Source organism: Echinops telfairi, unplaced genomic scaffold (genome assembly GCF_000313985.2).
Source record: "Echinops telfairi isolate 266 unplaced genomic scaffold, ASM31398v2 ScPeMD7_7412;HRSCAF=8450, whole genome shotgun sequence".
In the NCBI taxonomy this organism is placed as follows: domain Eukaryota; kingdom Metazoa; phylum Chordata; class Mammalia; order Afrosoricida; family Tenrecidae; genus Echinops; species Echinops telfairi.
The window spans coordinates 11,961,745-11,967,154 of record NW_022111312.1 but is presented as its reverse complement, the minus strand read 5'-3'; the positions used below and the strand labels follow the sequence as shown (position 1 = coordinate 11,967,154).

Below are 5,410 nucleotides of genomic sequence, written 5' to 3'. Positions count from 1 at the left end.
AAAAAAAAAAAGAAAGCCAATTTTCTCTGTAAACTTTCACCCAAACCATAATAAAGTATTAAAAAAGGAAAAAAGCCACACTATTAGGTAGTATCAGATGGAATGTAAGAGAAGCGTCAACACCTAGATTTGCTTAGGCATGTAGGTAGGATCCCTAACCTCTCAGAACTTCACTTTGTTCATCTGTAAAATGGGGATCTTACTAACACTAGCAGCCTCTCAGTGTTATCACAAGAACGAAACAGTATATCTAGCCCAGGGTTAGCAGGTAGTGCTCAGAGATGTGGGAATTGAATGTAGACCACGAAGACTTCAAACCAGGGACATCTGAGGGGCTTTATGGCTGTGAAGCCTAAGGCCTAGTCTGGCCCCAGCAACTCTATACATTCTCCTATTTATATTTTTAAGAACAAAATTAATTTAGTGACTAACAGTGAGCAAGGGGATTTGAGCCTTAGTCTCAGATTTCACTGAATGACATGGGCAAATTTCTTTTTTTTTTAAAATCATTTTACTTGAGGCTCTTACAGCTCTTATAACATTCCATACAATAATATTCCACATACCAATTGTATCAAGTATATTTGTACCTATGTTGCCATCATCATTTCCAAAACATTTTCCACTTGAGATGGACAAATTTCTTGACTTCTTAGAACTCAGTGTCCTCATCTGTGCCTTAATATGGTGTTAGGGTACAAAAGAGGGCCCACCTCTCAAATACAATTTAAGGAGAACACTTACTGAGTCTCGAACAGGAAGAGGCAAGACAAAAACACATCACCTGAATGAGGGAGACCATTAGCAGGAGATCATAATGGCACCCAAGGGTTTGCAGAGAATCAGAAATTTTAAGAGGGTATGGAGGTCAAAGGGCACTGGCACAGAAGCATGGTTGGTAATAGATCTATATAGCACCATTACAGGTGGGACTACGGAAATGGGAATGGCTCCAGGATTAGGATGCATGCATGAGGCTAGGCAGAAAAGTTTATGAGATTGGTCCAGGGCCTTCAAACCAAGGCATCCAGAGCATGACTCAGGACTATGTGACCCCACTATGGCAATCTCCATCAATGACACACCCAGGCAAGCCCCTAAAGGAGACTGTCCCTCCCTGGGCTCCTTGGCAGGGTGATAGTCATTTACTTTCTAATGTACTCTGTCTGACAGCAAGACTGTTCACATCTCTGATTAATGGTCAGAAGGAATTCAATGGAGGATCAATCCATGAGTATACTAGGCAAATAGATTTTGGGTTTTCCCTGTTAGCTGTAGCCTTCTGCAAATCTGGTACTCAGAATTTAAGCTCAAATAAAACATCATGGACCAGATTTAAGATCAAATATGTAGGAAAATGAACAGGAATAATGTATGGAATGTCAATAGCATGAGATGAAAAAAAAAAACCAAAACACCGCTTACTGCCCTCGAGTAACTTCTGACTTATTGGGACGCTATATAGGGTTTCCAAGGCTTTGTAAACCTCAGTGGGAGCAGACAGCCTCATTTTTCTCTGGATATGTTTGTTGGGTTTGAACAGCCAACCTTGCAGTTAGTAGTCTGATGCTTACCCACTAGCACCACCAGGATTCCTTCCAACGTGTGATTGAAAAGAAAAACACCGTACTGTCATTGAGTCGATGCTGAATCTTAGCAACCCCTATAGGACAGGGTAGAACTGCCCCTCTGAGTTTCTGGGACTGTAACTGTTTACAGGAGTAGAAAACCCTGTCTTTCTCCCTCCAAGTGGCTGATAGTGGTTTCAAACTGCTGACCTGTGAACCCCAGCCCAAGGCATAACCACTGTGCCACCAGAGCTCCCTAGTTTGGCTCCAAGCAGGATTCAAATTGTAATTACATTCCAAGCTGTTGTTTGAATGCTTGGAAATAGTTAAAACATGCCATGATAAAGGTATAATGAGATTGATTATACTTAAACATGGTTGATTCACATGAAAATAGCTACTGTCTTGCTCACAAAGCTTGCTCCTAAGTCACACGTGCTGCCTGTTTGGTCTTGTTTGGTTGATTCTTCTAAGGAGTGTATGCCTCCCTGGTATTGTTCACACTATAGGTGGCCTATGTATTGTTTGCCTGAAAGCTGATGCATAAGGATGAGGTTCAGTTCTAGGCTTGAAAGGTGTCTAAGGGCCATAGTCTTGGGGTTCCACCAGTCTCTATCAAACCAATAATCCTGGTCATCTTTACAATTTAAGTATTCTACAATATTGTCCCACTCTATCCAGAACATCCTATTCTGGTCCCAATCAGACCAGGCAGTTGGTAGGGGTCACCATCTAGTTCTTCTGGTCTCAGGGCTGAAGGCGGACGTTCATCCAGTCCATTAGTCCTTTGGACTAATTGTTTCCTTGAGTCCTTGATTTTCTTCACTCTTCTTTTCTCCAGATGCGGATGGAGCAAATCCCTTTACCTCTCTGAATTTTAGTTTCCTGATGGGAAGCTAAAGCAGATAGGTGTAACAGGAGAAAAACATTCCAATCCGACTATTTAGAAAAGTCCTGAGAGTTGAATGAACCCCTATGAGGTGAGCTGCCGGCCCTCATTTTTCTCCAAGTGGAAACTGGAAAGAGTGGAGTCAGGAATCCAAATGCAGAACGCAGCTCTGCCCATTGTTGGCTCAATGCCCTCTGCAGTGTCCCTTCCCCTTCTCTGCTCCTGGAGGTTCCCCCTCCAAGGGCAAGGTAACCTTCTGGTGCACCACAACTGACCAGCAGAGGGCAGTGATGCACCAACATCCACTGTGGTGGTGGCATCTAACGCTGGTTGAGAAAATCAAGGTGAAATGGTGATAGAAGTTCATGTCTCTATCATCAGTGATTCACCAGAATACCTTAGAGACCTAAGAAACGTAAGAAGACCACACATGTAAGAAGGACAATCGACTGGTCATTTTGGTTGAATCATATCCTAAATTTAGACCATCTGAATGAGTTCTGTAAATGCATCACTCTAGTCTCCATTGCTTAGCATCAGTAATCAACTACCTGCCCTGCAGTACGTAAGGCACTTCCTTCTCTTCCACAGCAGAGAATTCTCATCTCTTCCTTCCCAGGTTACAGATGAGCAAACTGAGACTTCTAGAGTGTATGCAACTTGGCTTAGCATTTTCATAGTCAGCTTCATTCTAGATTCTAGAAGCTAGAAGCTATCTGGAGGCCTCCCAGAAACATTAGCCTAAGAACTACGGACATACCTTGGTGTTTTGCAGCAGATTTGATGTGATGAAGTGGGGGAGTCCCTGGTCCAAACATCGGCCCATATTTTTTTTTTAAAGATACAAATTTAACTTTATTTCACCGTCATTTAAAGCTTGATTTTATCAAGCATAAAAAATAATTTTAAAGAGTTCTCTACCACAGAAAATTAAACAGTAGAAACATCCATAGCTTATAGGTGCAGGTTATATAAATTAATATCAAATGGAAATGCTTCAACAAAGGAATTATACATCTAAATAAATGGTGGAATGACCCCTAAGTTTCATTACTCCTGGATTATATTGTTTTCAGGATCTAAATAAAGATTCTGACCATTCACTTTTTTTAACTGTAATTTTAACTAAACCTCAACCTACCATTATTCTGACTCAAAATGTCTGATGTAGGAAGGTCTTTTAGCTTTACAGTAAAAGTTTTCCCAACTACAGTTAATGGACATTACAATGTTGATGAAATCTGCTAGCCCCCTCTAGAACAACGTGCAAAAAAGCTCTTTTCGGCCAAACACACTAACACGGAAATAGCATAATCTTCTTGAATTCATGATGTCAAGTCCATGTAATGTTAAACAGGCGCAAAGAAAATTAAATTCAGTAGAGTATGTTTCCCCCATCTTAAAAATCAACCAATGAGTGGAGCGGGGAGGGAGGGGAAAAATGAGGACCTAATGCCGGGGCTTAAGTGGAGAGGAAATGTTTTGAGAATGATGAGGGCTATGAATGTACAAATGTGCTTTACACAATTGATGTATGTATGGATTGTGATAAGAGTTGTATGAGCCCCTAATAAAACGATTTAAAAAAAATCAACCAAAGAAATAAAGCACATCAGCTTGTAGTTGATTTAGTTTCAGGAAAACACATTTGAGAAATGCAAAAACATTATTTTTCTCATCCCATCCCTCAGTCATTGACAGGAATTTTGTCGGCCACCATGCTGTTCACTTTGTGGATTGTAGTAGTGAATGAACGAAGACGAACTTCCTCAGAATTGGTAATGAACTGTGGTCCTGATTCTTCCCACTTTTCAGGTACAACCAAATCTTTATCTGTATAAATCAGCAGAGCAAATGAACACGAAACTTCCAGCAGTGGCAAAAATGTGAATGTTGCTGTGTTCTGTCTTATCACTGAACAAATTTCATCTTGGATAGCTTTCTCTGGGTGCACTGTCATCTTGTGCGGTCTTGTCACACTCAGTATCAAACTGCCGTCTTTCAAGGACCTCACCACTTTCAATATCTGAGATGGACCACCACCAGCCTCTGAACTGAACATTTGTACAACCAATCTTTCAGCTGGTCCACCACATTATTTAGGTATTTTATGAGCTCAGGAGCAGTAGTCACAAGCAAAATGAGTCCATGTTTTTGTACTCAAGTAAAGGTTTCAGATGGATATATGCCACGCTGATATAAAATGCTGTTAATGCCAATTGAGAAGAACTCGGCAATGATCTCAGTGCTCCCGAGGAGGGTGATGCTTTGCTCCCGGGTGAGCTGCAGCGCCATGGCCGGGCCCACCCAGCCCATGTTTTATAGAAGGAATCGAGCCTTCTTCTTTGTCTGAGTGGCCACGCCTGCAGGACAAACTTTCACTCAAGAGTGGTCCTCCGAGCACTCCCTGTCTCCAGCTCCAGAGCGTTTGTACAGACGGACTGCCATCTTCGGAAAAGGGAGATCTCTGAAGCCATAGGATGTTCACGTCAGTCCTCTAGAAGAACATCGTTACAGACAGCACTTCTCCCAGGGGGTGGCAGTCACTGGGGATGAACTGCTCCGACGGCCCCTGGGAGGCTGCTGTGGAAAGCACGGCTGACTGATGGCCCGGGCTGCCGTCCCTCTGCATCCATCATGGCTGTGGCAAAGCCACCCTTCCTCTGGGCAGTGGATGCCCTTCCTGTGCCACTTTGGCTCAGGAGCTCGGCCTGGCAAGGCTCTCTTGGAACTGCAGGCACTCGAGGCTCTTCCTACAGGGTCCCTCCACTGCCCCCTCCCAACCCCCCACCTCTCCTCACACAGATACCAGACCCTCATCACCGTCTGAGGACTCTCCCTGCCCACTCCAGCCCCCTTCCCTTCATCTGGGACAGCACAAGCATTGCCTCCATGCCTGTCTTGCGTGTCTGAGCCCATCCTGGTCCCCGCTTCTTGGGGGGCTCAGAACCAA

General features: G+C 43.4%; 1 pseudogene; it reads right to left on the bottom strand.

The window, feature by feature from the left end:
• Window positions 1–4,082: 4,082 nt before the first annotated feature.
• LOC101639662 lies at window positions 4,083–4,752 on the bottom strand (annotated as a pseudogene).
• Between the last annotated feature and the right edge of the window lie 658 nt (window positions 4,753–5,410).